Source organism: Streptopelia decaocto (assembly GCF_964273445.1).
Source record: "Streptopelia decaocto genome assembly, chromosome: 6".
In the NCBI taxonomy this organism is placed as follows: domain Eukaryota; kingdom Metazoa; phylum Chordata; class Aves; order Columbiformes; family Columbidae; genus Streptopelia; species Streptopelia decaocto.
Window position 1 is genome coordinate 38,241,566 of NC_138660.1, and position 17,932 is coordinate 38,259,497.

The following is a 17,932-nucleotide window of genomic DNA, read 5'->3' on the forward strand; positions in this document are numbered from 1 at the left end:
TTCTCCTCTGCTTTTGCAGCTGCTGTGTTGCAGAATGAAACATGGGAGGTTTCTGTGTGTTTTCTATTTCTGAGGACTCTGCTGAGGCTGCTGTGCTTGTATGCCTGTGGCCTCAGTTGCTTTAGGAATCCAGATCAGGAGGAACATAACTTTCAATGATAGTGTTTTTGCACAAGAGGGAATAGCTTAGGGTGAGAGATTTGAGTGCCTGTTAATGCTGCTTCAAGCAGAAATAATATCAAGGGCACACCAATCGTTTTCCTGACCCAGGCCAATGGCCTCATTCGGCTCCAGGTGAATTGCTCCATAAGCTGCCAGAACTGACCTTTAAAAAAGACACCTTACATTTTGGATTGGACCAATGAGACTGTGGAAGCGAGATGGTTGAAAGCTGTAGAGTTCTCGTCTCTTCAAGATACCACCTTTTGCCTGGTAGAGCTGTGATGTTCCTTCAAACTAGTGGCTGTCAAAATACAAAGGTTTAATTTGCTCTATCAAAAGTCAGCCAAGGACGTAAATAGTACGAGCCCTATCCCATGCAGCTCCACTCTTAGGTTGCCAGCAAGATACTCCGCTGGCACTTCTGACGGTGATATTGTGCTCCTGTCTCAGCAGTGGAGCTGAATGGAAAGTGTGTTACCTGGAAAATGCATGGCTAGTATAGAGCTGTAAGGTTTTTCTACTTTTGCAGTGCATAATGATTTAAGGTTTCCTCTTGCTTTGCATGATGCCCTTTTGTCTGTCTGCCTGACCAGTGGCCTTGAGGTCAACAAGGAGCAGCAGGAAATATCGGGAACTTGCTTGTTAGTCACTGTGATCTCAGTAGGAGTAAGGACGGTGAGCGGCAAAAAAAGATATTTGAAATTATTTCTAAGTTTTATAATGTTTGGTTTTGTCTTAAAGTGAAACATCTACGTTATGCCACAACAGATTGTTAGTAGCAGGGTAAATCGTGTTATTAGTTTTGCTAGCTTTCTTCTCCTAAAGGCGAGTGTTCAACTTGGTTTTGTCATATCAGACAACTTGCTAATTTTGGTTTGGCTTGCATTGATTTGTTAGAAACTACACCGCTCTCTTGCCCACAGCAAAATGCATATGAATGCATCTACAGGAATTTCCTGTTGAGGTTTTTCAGGTATCCTTTAAGACTGTGACCTCAAGGATACACATAACCTTTTGGTGTCTCTACTTGCCTGGTAAATTAAAATAATGGAAGAAAATTATATCTAAAACCAATGGGAAAAATAATGAGGTGCTTCTGTGTACTGAATCTGGAGACTGTGTCAAAGCATTCATGTTACTGAAGTGGAATGTTTAAGGAATATCTAACCAGAGCTTAATCTATTGTGTGTTTGTGTTGGTGGATGTTGCTGTTTGTTTTTGTTGTGTGGTGGGCTTTTTTTTGTTCGTTTTCTTTTGGTTTGTTTACTGTTGAGAAACTCGGTTGTAATATATTTTGATGCCATGAAATTCTGGAAGACTTTTTATTCTCTAATTAAAAATGCATTAAAATAAATGCCTTAGACCAAGCTCTGGTCTCAGTGCAGAACGTGGTTAAAATCACTTGAGTGATGGGGTATTCATGCTGATGATAGCTTGTAAGGCACAGAACTAGGGGGATATTTTAAAGTGGTGTTTAATGCTGCTTAAAATCTGCTTCGTCTGATCATGTAGTTGTTCAATTGACTTAAATGATTCATCTGCAAAAACAACCAGCAAAACAGCTTGATGAAAGAGAAAAAGTAATTAACAGTCAGTTAATTTGCTAGACATAAAAAATCCTTCTAATACTTACTATGCCATAATATACTCAAAATATCATGAAGAAAAAGGGATGAATCATGATGGCACTCAGAAAGTACAAGCCCTATGCAAAGTGGATTGCACATCATTTTTGGGTAAATATAATTTAAGCATAGGAATAGCTAACCATCAGCCTGTCAATTGCTTTCAAATAGCAGAGACACCCACACTAAGATGAGAATTTGCTTTACACAGAAAGCTGTGCTAACAAAAGCAGATGCTTAGGTATAAATCCTGTCTTGTGGGAACTCTGTAGATGAAATTCTTCCTCACTGTGGCTGCAGTGTGAGACTCCAAGGCTGCTGCTGAGGCCAAAGCCTGGTTTATTATGGTTGTCATGTCTAGTGGCCAACTAAAGTTAGGATATGTAGATGCCAAATGCTGTATAAATTTAAAGTATGTTCTTGGAAATCATATAATCTAAAAAAATGAATAGCAATTGGAATGGCACAGGGAAAAGGAAGACTGTGCATAAATACATCTCTAAATGTATCTTCTTAAACTAAATATTTAGCACTTTTTTGCAGTCTGATAGTAGATTGTCTTGGGAAGGGTCTGCATGGAGGATGGGCTTATTCTGGGAGATTTTTGTGCGTAGGACACTGAATTATGTTTCAAATAGAAATAGTGCAAAGTGAACCCATTTTGGAAGTTTCAGAGAAGATTCCTATATTTTTGGCATTTTTTCTAGTTTATCAGGGGCCACAACTAACTTAGAAATGCTGTTACTATTATTGTACCAATACGAGGGAAAAAATAGTCCTGAGAGAAAGCCATGTATTTAGATCTCTGGTTTGCCTTCAGATGCAAAAAGCTCTATTGATTAAAAACAAATTTCTAGGTACTGTGATCTTTAGGTCCTTCTAGCTATTATGAAGTTAGTAATTATTAGGAGGTAGTTTTATATATTTATGTCATGTATGAACTATATAGACCAGAAATATGGTCATCACTTATAATTACTGATAAATTAGCAGAAATACATATTTGTCAAGAAGCAATACTGTTGGAAGTAAATGCATAGTGGGGTTGCACACAAATATAGGTTCATGAATATTACTTCAGGCTGAGTCAAGCATCAAAATTTAGGAAATTACAAACTCACAGTGGTTTAAGTGACAGCGGCATCTGTTTGTTTTTTTTTTTTTTTTTTTAACCTTAGCCATACTAGATGAGGTGGGAATTCTGTAGGAAAAAAATATCATGGTTGTGCAGTAGTTATGGACTGTTTCATAATAAAAGGTTGCCCAGAGAAGTGGTGGATGCCCCATCCCTGGAGACATCCCAGGCCAGGCTGGACAGGGTTCTGAGCAACCTGAGCTGGGTGAAGATGTCCCTGCTCATGGCAGGGGTGGCACTGGATGGGCTTTGGAGGTCTCTTCCAATGCAAACTGTTCTGTAATGCATGTTCATGGGGAGGAAGGAGAGGCATTTTTTTTAAAAAACAAAACCACTTTGAACATGAGGAGAAATTCACAGCAGAGTATCAATGGTCTACTCCAAACTAAGGAGGTGTAAAGTAGTTATTTCTTAGGGGAATCTACTAAAATGAAAATTGTCATCCTATAATGAAAGGTGAGTGCTGTGATGTCTGTAATTATGGTGAAGTGTATGGCTGCATTCAAGTACTTCTTATGGTGGTGTTTTTTTGTTCCAGTCATCACCCTCTGCCTTTTTTAGCACCAAAACTAGTTCAGCACTTTTTCTGGTGTGTTGCAACACCAAATGCATCTGGATTGTGGTGGATTAATACAGTATACTTGCAGGGAACCACTGCATTGGTGTGGTCAGGGTCTGCAAGTTGCTTCTGCTGCCAAAGGAAACACTTCTGTACCCCATGGTCTCCATCTGCTTGTTTATGTCCAGATATCCATCGCTCTTTTGCCAACCGTGAACATTTCTCATCTGGCAATGGACAGAATTTTGTTTTCCTATTAGCTAATTAACTGATGGGATCCCCAGTCTCAGCTCCTCATTTGGCACATATGTACCAGTGTAATGAAGGAAGGATGGGAAGGACTCTTTCAGTCTTCTACTGAACTATGGCAAAATTATTTGTCATACTAATTTTTGCTGTGGGATAATGAGACTTGGCTTGAACATTGTGGAAAGATCATAGCATCAGGCTTCTCTGAGGTTGCTCTTTGTCCTGGGGTAGAAAGGATCTTGCATCACAAACTTAAAGGATTGGATTACAGGATCACTATGAAAAAAAACAAAAACCAAAACAAAAAAACCCAAGAGGTGTCTTCCCCCCCGCCCCCACCCCAAACCAAAAGCAAACACAAAAACCCCCACAAAACACAACAAGAAAAACCCAATACTTTTTTAATTAGTCCTTTTGGGATTTATCACTGAATCATATTGAGGCATTGAGCTCTCTATGACCAGCAATAGCTTTTCAAGAGCCTTCAACAAAGGAAACCACCTGTCTGCTCATTTCTGTTTAATGACCTGTACATTAATCTGATATTGTTAATTTGGTTCCCGCTTTGTCGAGCCCTGCTGACTCCCTACACTGTGGTGCCTTTGTCCCACATTGCAGGAGAACTTCTAAAGCTTCTCAGATTTATTAATAAACCCAATTTAATTATTACACTGGAATGTTGGGACAAAAGTAGAATTATTTTAAATTAAAACTCCATAATTAAAACATGTTATTGAAGAAAGGACTGACCATTTTTAAGACATGTAGGTGACTCATCAGGCTAATATTTTTAGTTTGCTATCAGTTATGAATGTCAAGACTGAAAGTACAGCTCCAGTAGCTTATGTTCAGTTTTAGAGAAGGGGAAGGGTTTTCATGTGCATGCAAATAAAGGGAAATTCAGTTTCATGGTATTTTAGGATATTTTATGTCTGTACTGTCCTACACTACATAATGTTGGTGTGAGTCTGCTTGTTGGCATTTTCTTTCCAAACTGCAGGGAGTCTCCTACTTAGATATGTGCAATCTTAGGTGTATTGCCAGATTTTTTCTGTAGCTGCTAGAGAAGCAATACTAGTTGTGAAAAGCTACAGTTCATGTTTATCATAGCAATTTCATCTGGATCAAATAGTCTTGTGTTTTATCTTTGCCTGAAAAAAAAAGAAGTAGGAAACTATATAGCACTATTGAAACTTAGTCAAAGGCAGTGCCCCAGATTTTAGAAATTACTTCTGGGAATAATTCCAGCTTATAATTACCATTTTAAAATTTCTTTTAAGCCACTATGCTTAATTATCCATGTAAATATATATTAGAGTTTAAAAGTACCATAGATGCAGTAAAGATCAAACAGGAATGTGTTTGCTTGAAGATACAATAAAAATGATCTTGTTGTGTACACAGTGCAAAATAGAAATCTAAATAATAGCAACAGCATTTGAATGACACTTTACAATGCTGCTTTTCCCCCTCCTGGTCCTTGTAGGGCCAGTTTCATGGTCAGGATGACGTGCTGAAAAGCCCCTTCACTTTCTGTTTTGTTTTGAGGCTGTGGAAAGAGGCAGGTCAAAGTGGTGGGTGGCTCTTGTGGTATTTATTTTTCCATGCAAATAAGGTGGCTTAGGCAAGTGCATTTGAGAAATGTTGGAAACTTTGGAACAAAATGCTCTTTACTCTTAGGAACAGGTTTTGAATTGGCTGTCTAGTAGGTTTATGGTAGCCTGGCTTAATTAACATGGGGCTGCAGCTCAGATGCCTCCCTCAGTCACATCTTCAGAGCAGTGAAAGGCAGAGGCCACCTGTGTGGACATTATGGTCTTGAGAGAGGAGGTGAGGTGTAAAACGTGGCTTGTCATCTCAAGGTGTTGACTGACGTATGCTCTGTAAAATATCTGGGCTTTCTGACCCAGCTTCTGAATTTATTGTGGCTCTCCATGTTGCTTTTTCTATTTTACCATGTCTTTCACCAGTGATTTCAGAGCAGTTTCCCCCTTGGCTTCTGAGCAAACCTCACCTGAGTTTATACTGAAATAAATAAAAAACCCATCAAGACCAATATTTATGAGGACCTGAAACAGGTTAGCAGGTTAACCTGGACCTGTGAGATGCCATATGAGTGTGATTGATAACTTTTTTTTTTTTCCTCTCCCCCTGGCTAAAGATTAAATAGATGGAGGGAAAGAAAGAGGCTATAGAACTGGCTGCTCTTAGTTTGAGGCAAGGCACCAGGCATAGTATGAAAGGATTGCAATGTTAAGTCAGTTGCTTCATAATAATAATTTATAAGCAGGTTGAACTCTTATTACACCTTTCCCTTTACTCTGGTGTGTTTCTCTGGTGCTTATTTTTAATAGTTAATATATCTCCTGGAGCTTTTATGTGTGGTAGATGGCAGATCATCCAGGAAAGCTGGAACGCTGTTGTAAGGGAGCAGTACCCACACTTTACTTACGAAAGGATAAGCCTTAGTAGAAAAAAAGCGTTTGAAATATACAGAGGGTTGCACTATGCTGATTCAAGCCTAAAGATTGCCCTCCAGTGCCAAGTTAAAGTTGTCCAACTTTGATGGTGTGACACCACGTGTCATCACGGTGACTGTCACCTGCCTGAGGCAAGGAGGAGCACTGGTCAGGTTTCCAAGAGGATTATCGTCATAGGAGGGCAAACCATAGCATCTCTCAGTTCACATTCATCACCAAAAGGTCACAAAAAGAATTTAGTTTGAAACAACTTGTAAAGCATTTTAATAGCTCTTTTGTTACATAAATCCTTAGTGAAGAGGCTGAGCACAGGGAGCTCTCTGGTGGGAGAAGGGCAGTGGAGCTGCCCCACCATCAGCTATGTTGGAGTCTCTCTAGCCTCCTTAGCTGTGATACGAGAGGGGATTTTGGTTAAATTGAAACACCTGGGGTTAAATAACACTTATTCTATGCCATATCTGATTCCTCCTGTACCAGTTATTCTCTTTGTGGCTCGTGCTCTGTGTGAACCTGCCACATCTATCCCTTCCCTTTGAACCAGTGCTTGTTAGGCTATCAATATTCATGGAAGAAAAATGAAGACACAGTTGAATGTTTGTTTTGTATTATAATTAAAGAGCAAATTCCCCTTCCACACTTCATTACTATAAAAAGTTTCAAGATTGGGAGAGTCTGTGTACTGATATTTAGCATGCCAAGGGAGCGTTGTCATGGGAGTAACTTATGACCTGGCCATGGGTTCTTGTGCCTTCCTAGTTTTATTACTGTATCCTTGCTTGTAATTGAGTCTTTTAATGAAAACCTTAATGAAAATAAATGTTTTTCCCAAGACTATTTTGAAATCCTCATGGAGAAGGAAAAAAACACAAGAAATGTTTGGCTGAAACGCATAACCAGAGAGGAGAAAGAGATGACAATGAGAGGCAGAATACAAGCAAAGTGTGCAATAACCTTTCAATCCTTTTGCAAAGTGAAAAAGTAGGTAGCAATAAAGATTTGTAAGACTGATAAAGTACCTCCAGAGGACCTGATTTCTTTGCAATGTTGTGGTTTTATTAAAGCAAGGTCAGATGAGAACGAGATTAGCTACATGATTAGTGGGTATATTGAGCCTAACGCAGCAAGGTCAGCGAGCTGACACTTTCATTACAAAATCGTGCAAATAAGCAGTGATTTTTAACCACACAGTAGATTTGACCGAAACAATGAAGTTATTGCTAAAAAAAATTTCCATTCAGTCACTTCAACAGAACTTACTTCACCAGAACCAGCAGCTTGAATAAAACAGAAGGAAAAAAATCTTAACAGTGCCTTGACTGGACTAAAAACCAATCAGAAAGTGTACATTAGTGAAATAACGTTTGATGAAACGAATGCACAGTTTCCATTTTTTTTTTTGCACTGTAAAGCCTTATAGGAAGGAAATATATAATAGCAGGCATGCAAAATCAGTGTTATGTGATGCAGCACTGTGCTACTTGTGTGGTGCACCAGGAGTTACCTGTCAGATGTGATAAGTTGCTGTGCACACCCAGCAGATCAGTAGTTTGTGTCCACCAAGTCTTTGACACCTGGAGTGGCCACACTCTTTCTCTTTCAACTGCAAAGCCTTGTAGATGAGGTAGAATAAATTTTATTTATAAAATGCATCCTAAGAAAAAGAAAACAGCAAGCTATTCTAAGTTTGTTAAAATTCGTTATGCTTTTTTTTTTTTTTAAGATTTTTTTTAAAAAAAGAACCCCCAAACAAAAACAGAAGTACCTGAGAGAATGTTTAAAATTAGCCTTTCATCTCTAGGTTAACAATAACTTGGCGAAAGGGCGTTTCTATGGAAGCAAGGAATAAAATCAAGTGTAAGGGGGGTTATAGTGAAATCTGTATGATAAAGGAACTCTACCTTAAAAGGTCTCGTAACACAGAGAACTCAAACTCATTGCTTCAGCAGGGCTGTGGCACATTTGAGAAGAAATTGTGATGCCAACTTCCTTTCTGAAAGGAATTCTGTTACTCTTGTATCAACTCTGCATAAAAATGTGAACAGTCACTAAGATCTATTCTGTTGCTAATGATGCCATAAGCTACAAGCCAGATACCCATTTTGCTGGGTACTGTACAAACTCTGGAATTTCAGTAGATCACATTTAATAACAAAGACCTGAGTTGTGGAAGTATCTTGAACACATATATGGTATTTTATGGCAGAAAACCACAAACATAATCAGCATTATTTTCTTACTATAGAGTTTCTAAGAGGAAAATTACAGAAATTGACAGAGCTATTATTAGCTAGGACCACTTGGAAAAAGACTTGCATTTGTAATGATCTTTGCACTTGATTGTCTGTGCGCAGCACTATGCAGCATGTGATTGTTGTATGGAGTGCAAACTTAACTTTTTAGCAAGTCAAGGTAAATCTTGCTGCCACCCAGTTTTAAATCAGTTGACCTGTATAACTTCAGTGATACCTTTAGAATAATCAGCACAATTTCCACTTCTCAAAATACCATTAAAAGTGGATGAGTTTGCAGTCGTAACTGCCTCCTCATTGTCTGTATACTTTTCAAATTGGGGCGGAGGGAGAAATACTGATTAGGAACAGACAAATGGATAGAAAAAGGGCAATTTTTCTTCCAATGAGGACATGAAATAAAAATTGAATAGAGTAGGGGCAAAGCGTTTTGAGGTGGACGGCAGGCAGTCTGATTTCTGGTTAGGGAAAAAATCCAGGGGTTTAAGAAACTGTTAATGTACTTGTATTTTCTCATTACCCATTCTAACCAGTTTTTGAAAGATAAATGACAGTGATACTAATCTGTAGAATGTGATATATATATATATATATATATATTTTTTTTTTAAAAAGAAGAAGCTGTTGGAGAATACTTCAGCTTTTGTTTTTCCACTAGAAAAAGTGAGCAGCTTGACCAGATGAGATCTTTGTCTCTCCAGCCCTATATCTTAAATGGCTACTAGATGATGCCTGGAAAAAGAAAAGGATGAATTAGGCAAGCTTTTAGTGAGATTTCCTCAGAGGGGTCTGCCAGCTATTAACAGTTTGCAGTTCATGGGCTCTTTGACCTAAGTGTATTTTGGTTTTGTATTTAATAGTATATTTTTTTTAGAAATTTTTCTAGCCACTTTCAAACCATGTAAACTGGTTGGGACTATAATATCCTGTGCCAAGAGGCTCACGGGTCACTTAGAAGACTAAGAAGAAACCAAGCAAAAATGAGATGTCTGCACACTGTGTACTTTAGCTGCTGTAAGAAAAAGTGTGTGAGTGTATAGATGGTCTGTCGTCCCAAGGGAATGTTCCTTACTGCCTCCTGTATGAGACAAGACCACGCTTGGTTCAGAATTGAGCTGTTTCTGATGAACATAATTCAAGTACCATGTTTAGATTGTGAGTTGAAAACAGCATTTAACAGGATGTGGAAATTATTTGAATGTTATTAATATACAATAAAGTAGATCCAGTTGGTGGATAAGCTCATGAGGAAATGGGATGTTCTGTTGCTCTTTTGAGAAAAGGTGTTTAGGGATTGAGATATTGATATAACTTGTTTAATTAGTCCATTAAACAACTTCCTAGAAGTTAGCCTGCCATCCTCCTATTTCTGAAAGATACCATGACCTTCTAGATAAAGCCAAGTAGAAAGAGAGGGAGCTTACCAAGAGAAGAAAAAGATGGCCGTAACATCTGCACTGAGTTGAGAAAAATCAGGACAAACACCTGTAAAACTAGATTTGCAATTCAGTTGTTTGCTTTTCCTTTCAGCACTACTGAGAAACTCTCACCAGTGAAAAGGTAGAAACAAACAGATCAACAGCCCAGAAGTGGCCGTTTGAACATCTGTTCTCTCTGTTTATTCAGAAGCAGTGTTTCTTGTGCTGTTTCTCTCTGTTTGCATGTTGCTTTTCCAGAACAGGGTTGATTTTTTTAACAGTGGCATCAAGAGATTCAGAGATCTTTCACTAATATATTTTCTTTGGCAAAGTAGCAGTTAATATCTTTAATATCTAGAAGCCAGTCAAGCAAGAGATTTTTATAATAAATTTTGTGGTGAAAGGGAAGGAGAAAAGTAATATTATTGAAGTACAGTTTCTGATTAATTTTTTAAGTGTTAATCTGTTTCTACCTCTCCTTTATATATCTAGTAAATTTTTACATGGCTGTTTTAAGGACATATTTGCCATAGCATTTCCTGATCCTTGCTGGTACCTATAGCTGGTGACACTGCTGGTGCTGGCTCCACAAGGGAGGCTCCTGAGAGGACGTGATTGAAGTGAGGATCCTCGGTGAAATGAGATGAAATATAGGAGGTTCTATCTGAATATGAGGAGAAACTTCTCTACTTTGAGGGTGCCAGAGCCCTGGAACTGGCTGCCCAGAGAGGTTGTGGAACCTCCTCTGGAGACATTCAAAACCCACCTGAACACCTTCCTGTGTGATCTGCTCTGGTGAACCCACTTTAGCAGGTGGGTTGGACTAGATGATCTCCAGAGGTCCCTTCCAACCACAACCATTCTGTGATTCTGAGGTTAGAATAGCAAGTGGGTCTATTACTCACTGAATGAAAAGATCTTTGGCTACCTTTGTTTTCAGAACTAAATATCCTCAATATATTCTGCAGACATGTCCACTCACACAAGCTTTCAGTCTAAGTAAGCAAGCTAACAGGTCTATAAAAGATAAAGGGATTTTTCATGCTTTTTGAATAAGATGGAGGTTTGTATTTTTTAAAATTTACTAGAAATATAAGGTCTCTGTGGAAGGACCGTAAGCAGGAGGAATTCATTTATTTATATTTTAACATTCTGAGAATATGAAAATTGCACTTTTTTTTTTTTTTTTTTTTTGGTGCTTGGACTGTCAATACCAACTCAATAGCCATGATAACAACAAGCTATACAGAAGGTTTTACTGCTGTTATGAGATAATGCCGGCACAATAATTAACTCCATCAATCAAACTCGGAGCAGGATACTCCAGAAACAGGGAGGTGAGTCTGCAAAAACTGATAAATACTACTCAACAGAAATTCTCAAACACCCTGCTAGAAGAAATTTTTAAGAAAGTAGACTTGTTAAAGTTCTGTCATGAAGCAAATGCAGTGCAGCTCTGTTGTAGTGGGATGGACACATAAAGGTTAACTTTTTGTTAGAAAACTATAGCAATAGTATTTGAGTACATGAGTTCTCATATCATACATCTTAACATATTAACATAATTAATTGCATATGTAAATATCATACATAAATATCTGTTATATGTGCCCACATGCTTACAAAGTGTTAGTGTATCTGGCATACAGGTGTACTTTGAAATGTTTTTGTGGCAGCAATAATGGAAGTCAAGTTGGGCTTTAAGTTTCCTTTCCTACTATGTGCTTTCTGTTTTTCCTCCAGAGTTTATGTATACTTTTTCAATGAACAACCTTACTGTCATGAAGGCTTTCTCTTATTTTACTACTAAAAATATTGCGGTTCTGAACAGTACCTTAGGTGTTTGTTTCAATTAAATTAGTGCTTGAAAAAGACTGCACTTGAGCACTCTCCTAATTGGTATCTTGAAACAGAGTTTATGTCCAGAGTTACAGGGATCTGAACAAGATCTCAGTTCACCACAGTGGAAAACGTTTGGCAGTCAAAACCTGTTGATGCCTCTGAGCTCAGGCATCCAGAGATTCTTCTTCTGGTGGGGCAAAACTATCTCTGTTTTGAAAGGATGAGTAGCTTGGCTGGTGCCTCTTCTCAGCACTGGGGTGTCCTGCTGGCACATCTGTGTGTTCTGCCGGCACACCTACATCTGCAGGCTCAGATCTTACGTGGTATTCCAGCAAGATGTGAGTTCTCATGAAACACAGGTCTGCCTCCCTCTTCTTGTGTGTGTGATCAGAGAAATGTTTCACACTTTGTATGTAGCAGATTGCAGCAATTACACATGCCGGGAGAAAGGAAACTGATTTAAATGTTCTCAGGAGTATGGGAAGCTATATTTCTTACATAGGTAAAAGGTGCTGGCTTTGAAACAACCCCTCTTGAGTCACTGTTGGGTTTGAATTTTCTTTTGATGGGTTTTGTGCTCTTTATGCACATAGGAGTGTATGTGCACAGGAATTTACGGCTTCAGGGATTGCTGTTGTTGCTGAACACCTAGAACCTGGCATGGCAGACCAGAGATACTGTTCTGAATAAAGCCCCAAGTAACTTGTTGAGACCTTTTGAGTAGCAGGTTGTGTGCTCTCCTAAAGTCCCTTCTAATCTGAACAAATTTGACATAAAAAATGCACACACCTGATCCCAATTAAAAACAGGATTATGATGTAATATCTACTGGTTTGTTACCTCTGCATGTAGATTAGATTACTTTAGCACCATCCGATACCAACTGACTAAAGATTTTTGTTGGTGAATTGCACCAGTTGGAACTGGAAAAATCAGTGCTTTCTTTTATCTATATTTTCTGCACTTCAGGGATGAGGTGATGACATACAGAACAAAGTTGCAATTATTCAGTGAGACTGAGTTGCTTAGCTAAGTAGCTAAAAAGAAGTTTATCCTGTATGAGAAACTGCCCTTGTTGACAGCGATGCTCTGAATACCCCAAGCGTCTCCCAGGACCGATGCAGTTTGTCTGCCTCTGCATCCCTGGCATTCCCAGCTTGGTCACTTCCCTCATCTGGAAAATCCCTATTGCCAAGAGTTCTTTTTGTACATGAGGCATTTTAAAAATAGATACGTCTTTCTAATAAACTGTGGTTTAGATGTGCGCTGAGCTATATCTTCTTTTTCATATGGTTTGAAAGGATTAAATTCAGATTTTTTTTTTTTAAATTAGTTTTCAGCAGAATTTTCCCCTCCCATGGGTTTCTGTTAGAAGTGGATTACATTTTGACCCGATAATCATAGAATAAATATGTTAAAAAGTGCTCGATCATTTTAGCAGCACCCTCCTGTGGCTTCTACAGTGCCTTGCTTGAATTTTACAAGATGTTCAACATTTTCTATGCCTTATTGGTTTGACCTTTAAATATTATTTAAAAAGTGGATGTGATATTATCTGCAACTGGCAGATAAAGGCTTACGAGTGTTATGTATTGGAGGATTGCTCCATTTAAGAATAGTATGGTCTTTCAAGGTCTTATGAAATATCAATTATATCAGAGTATTTTCTAATAGAAGAAAGTAAAAGGCTATAGTTTACAACCCAAACTTGGAGCTTTTTCCACCTGATCCTGATTTGTTTGCTGTTTTCTGCATCAGTCACATGCTGGGCAGTATAAAGCTATGTTGATAGCAAGATAGCCTACACACAGGAATATGCAGAAAAATGTCTTGTTTCACCTTCGATGTAAAATCACGTAGTATATACCTTTACAGTGGTAGGGTGCATGTGAAGGATTTGCATTTTCTTAGGTGAGTCTGGATAAGGAGGACCATGTGGTAAAAGTGAAAGATTTCATTCATTAAACAATAAATATTATATGGGTAATATAATTATATACAAATACAACTTCTGTAATTTCATGTTTATTTGGGGTTTTAGTGCATTTTTCAGATTGTTTAACATAATGATTGTAGGACAGCAGTTTGCAGGCTGGGAATACTTCTGGGTGTTGCTGTCCTCTGAGAGTGGGCCAGGAGTGTAGCTCTTGTGTGTGTTCTAGGACTCGATGGCATCTCAGTTTCTTTTGTTTTGCCCATGAAAGGCTTATATGTTTGATGCTGAAACACCCACTTTCACTGAGAAGTCATGTATTGTTTTATTGCGGGTTCAGAAACATAATTTGGTGTTGTCAGCTGTCTCTGAGGCTCAGTCCAAAATATTGTATAAGTTCTTAATATTTTTAACTAAGCTGTGTGCATTCTACAGGAAGTATTACCTTGCTATAACTTTCTGCAGGACCTTGTTAAGTGACTTGAGGAAAGCTTTGAGCAGTTCTGCTGCATGTCTATCTTTCATGGACGTGTTTTTTTATCCAAAGCTAGCCTTTCTGTCTGTAAGCCTTGAGCTGTGTTTGGCAAAGGAAAAGTGGACCAGAATGAGCCCTTTCTGCCATCTGGGACTACAAATGCATCTACTCAGTGTGGTGTTGCGGTCAGGCTCGACCGACTCTAATTACTCCATTAGGGAGACCACTGAGACCATAAAGAGAGCCCGTGAACAGAATTTCCCTCTCTGACCTTGACCTAGGAGCAGAATGGCAAAAATAACGTTGTTTGAAATATAGACTCTTTTAAACCTGATTGTTTCATTATTCTCCATCAGCATATGGTATTTAAAAGGAAAAGTGCAAGCAATAATAGAATGCAATAAAAAGAATACCACTGATAATTACCACATTTTTAAAAAGAGGGGTTATTACTACTTAAACTAAGTGAAAAATAGCAAAGATTAGTTTAAACCACAAAATACTTAAGACCAAATAACTTTATATGTACTGGGGTAATTTTTCTATTTTTAAATCCATTTTGTTCAGTTTGCTTAAAGGACAGCTGGTAGGAATTCACTTTGTGTTTAACCTTAGGCTTAATCTATTCCTCTTGGGTGGGAATTGAAACCCTTTTGTGCTGAAGTCAGTAAATACTTGCCAGGTACTAAATATAATAAAACTAATTTCTGATTGTGTGAGCACTTTAATATGAATAAAAAAGGATGTGGTAATGAATGACACAAAGAACAATGGTTGAAAATGCTGTAGTTAAGTCTCAGTTTGAGTAATAAAATGTCATTAAATTCTCCTACCTTTTTCTTTTTTTTGGTGTTTTTCCCATCAAAAAATTACCAATGTGTCTAGGTACTACACAAACCTTTTGTCTGAATATCTAATTAAAAAAGACTTGCATTACTTCTTTACTTCTCCAAATTTGAAACATTTCAGGGATTTAAATTCTGAATTTCTTTTCTCATATTTCCAGACTCTCATATTTCCAGAGAAACTTCTCACATTGCTGAAAAAAATTACAAGTTAAAACTAAAAGAATTCAGGACAGATAATGATTTGATTATCTGGAGTGACACAGCTTCAGTAGCTTTTTGTCACTTTGGACATCCACACACGCAGCTATGTGTTGCTGAGAGCAGGACTTGCTGTGGCTACACATAAAAGGATCTGAAAGGGATTAATGAGTCTTGAGGAGATTCACAGTGGGACTTGATGACCATCCCTAATGGAAGGAATTCTGCGGATGAGGCTCTAACCACGAGGAAATGTTTCCTTCTGTCAGGACCGTGCCATGTCTGTGCACTTGAGCATGTCTTAGAGCTATTGTGAACTTCCGTAAATCCTCCCTGATGAGAAATATCATCATGAGCTGTACTTTTGTAAATAACGGGTGTATTTTAGCAGTTCAGCTGTTCAAGAGATAGCTCAGTGTTCTTGAACCTGTTCATTTGGTGTTCTGTGGTGAAAATCTTCTAGCTGTGAATCAAAGCATTTCACAGTCTCTGGCAACAAAAGACCAACTGACTTCAAAATCTTTAGGACTTTATCATTTTGCATTTTTTTCTTGGCCCTTGATGCTGTGCTGCTCTTAAAAATCAAAATCTCAGGAAACCCAGGAAAATCGTGAAACCTAGGAAAACTGATATCTGTTTCCTCTTAACCTGAGTGGGATCATGGCACTCATCTTTTGCTCCTGTTTCCAAGAGGGAAACATGACTGCATTTTCCAAAACACTTCATCAAAAATTTTTCTTACTTACAGTGCAACAGATGAATGTGTTACCTTTACTCTTAACAAAGCATGATATAATTTCCATAGTCTTAACAGCAAAAGCTGTTATTAATACTAAACGCTTAAAATATGAATACTTGAACTTGCTTTCTTCTGGTTTACTTTGTTTTTTTTTAAAAATTCTTGTAAGTAACATGTAAAACTTCACGTGGAGATGCTAGCTTCTTGGTGTTGTTTACAACTTTAAAAATAGGTTGTGTTTCTTACTTTCAGCATTAACTACCAGTATGTCATTTTACCCAGAGCTGAGAAATATCATCCTTTTATACTTCTCAGTACTTTGATCAGGATGTCTGCTACACTGGCATGAAGAGGCCTGATTTTTTCAGTATCTTTAAGATATTTAATAATTACTTTTTCTGCATCATTAAAGACTTATATTTCTGATTTGGAATTAAACATACCCTCAGATCATGGTGGGACTCATCATACCTCCAGTTTCATCTTTGACATTTCTGTTGCAATGGAGTTAGGGCTAACCAGGAATTTAAGACAATGAAAGGTTACAAGAAAAAGTAGATTATCCTTTTTCCTCTTTGTATGTGATTCAAATTGAGATATTCCATATGAAAACGAAGAACTGTCCTATAACCACCAACTACAACAATACAAAAACCTATGTTTAAGATCAAAACTGACTTGTTATATTCTGTCTAAAACCACTTCTTCAAGCACTGAGCATGAACTATCTCCCTTTGGTTTACTTTCCAGCTAAAACTTGCTATTTACCCGTTCTTAAATCTTGGCATTAGTAAAAGCTATGGGTTAAACTACTTCTGTATCAAGTTTCATAACCTTTGTTAGGTTACTGTTTCTGAGTGTCTTATGACATCTTGTGAAATTTATAATAGTTTATTTTTCTGGAGGAAGCTATGTTGATCACACTGTCTTTATGCTCTTTCACTTTATTAAACATTTCCCCTCCTCATCCTGCCTCTGGCTTATACAAAGTAACCTTGAAACTGAACTTTAGACTTGCTTTCCAGGATTTCAGTGACAGAGATGATTTAAAAGATGATCCAAGACTTGCAAGAAATAGTCAAAGCAGGATTAATCCATTACTTAATTACGAAGCCCTTTCACCTTGAAAGGAGATGTTATTACCATTGTTGTCCTTGGCCTTGTCTGAATTGCTTGGGGATACTCAATAAATCTTGTAGATGTTAGTGATACCTATGAACGTGAAGTTACTGCTGCTTTGATCAAGAGACCTCTTCATTGTCATTGCTGGCAGGGTAGAAATCTATGACCGAACAGTCTGCTACAGGGTGTTTCAAAAAGGTGGACCCAATTTGAAATCTCTCTGCTTTGAAATTGGCTCCATCTTTTTGAAACAGCCTGCAGTTCTAGTTCATTGTTGCTAGTTATCATTTAATTCTGCTTTTATTTATAGATGGCATAATGGAGACCTTTGTGGGCTTGAGCGTACATGTTGTTAGTCTCTTTCCTTCTGCATTAGCTCCATCACGTGTAGCATATCTGTGTGCAATTTATAGGTGTCTAATGGAGCATTTGTTTGGGCATGCTGGATGTTTTGGTGTTGGGTCTGTCCCTGGAGTACATTACCTCCAGATAAAGATATTACAGTGATCAGTGAGCTCAGATTGGCCTCTAAAGGTTTTGGTTTTTTGTTTTTTTTAAGGGAATTGGAATTGTGATTATTCATTTATAATTTAATTCCCCATTTAACTAATACATCTCACAAAATTTAAATGAGACTCCAGGAAACACTGATCAACATTAAGCATGAGCAAATACCCCAAAGTTTTGTCTTCTGAAAAAACACAATGGATTCAACTATAAACAGTTCAGGTGATGTAAATTTTGGACCCAGTGTTGTGGCAGAATATAATATTCAGAGCTTTACCATCGTTTTGTACCTCATCTTGGCATCTGAGCTGCATGTGGCACTTGAAGGTAGCGAAGTGCGTGTTAGCACTCTGCACAGGCTCTGGGGGAGACTTTGGATAAACCTTGTGTC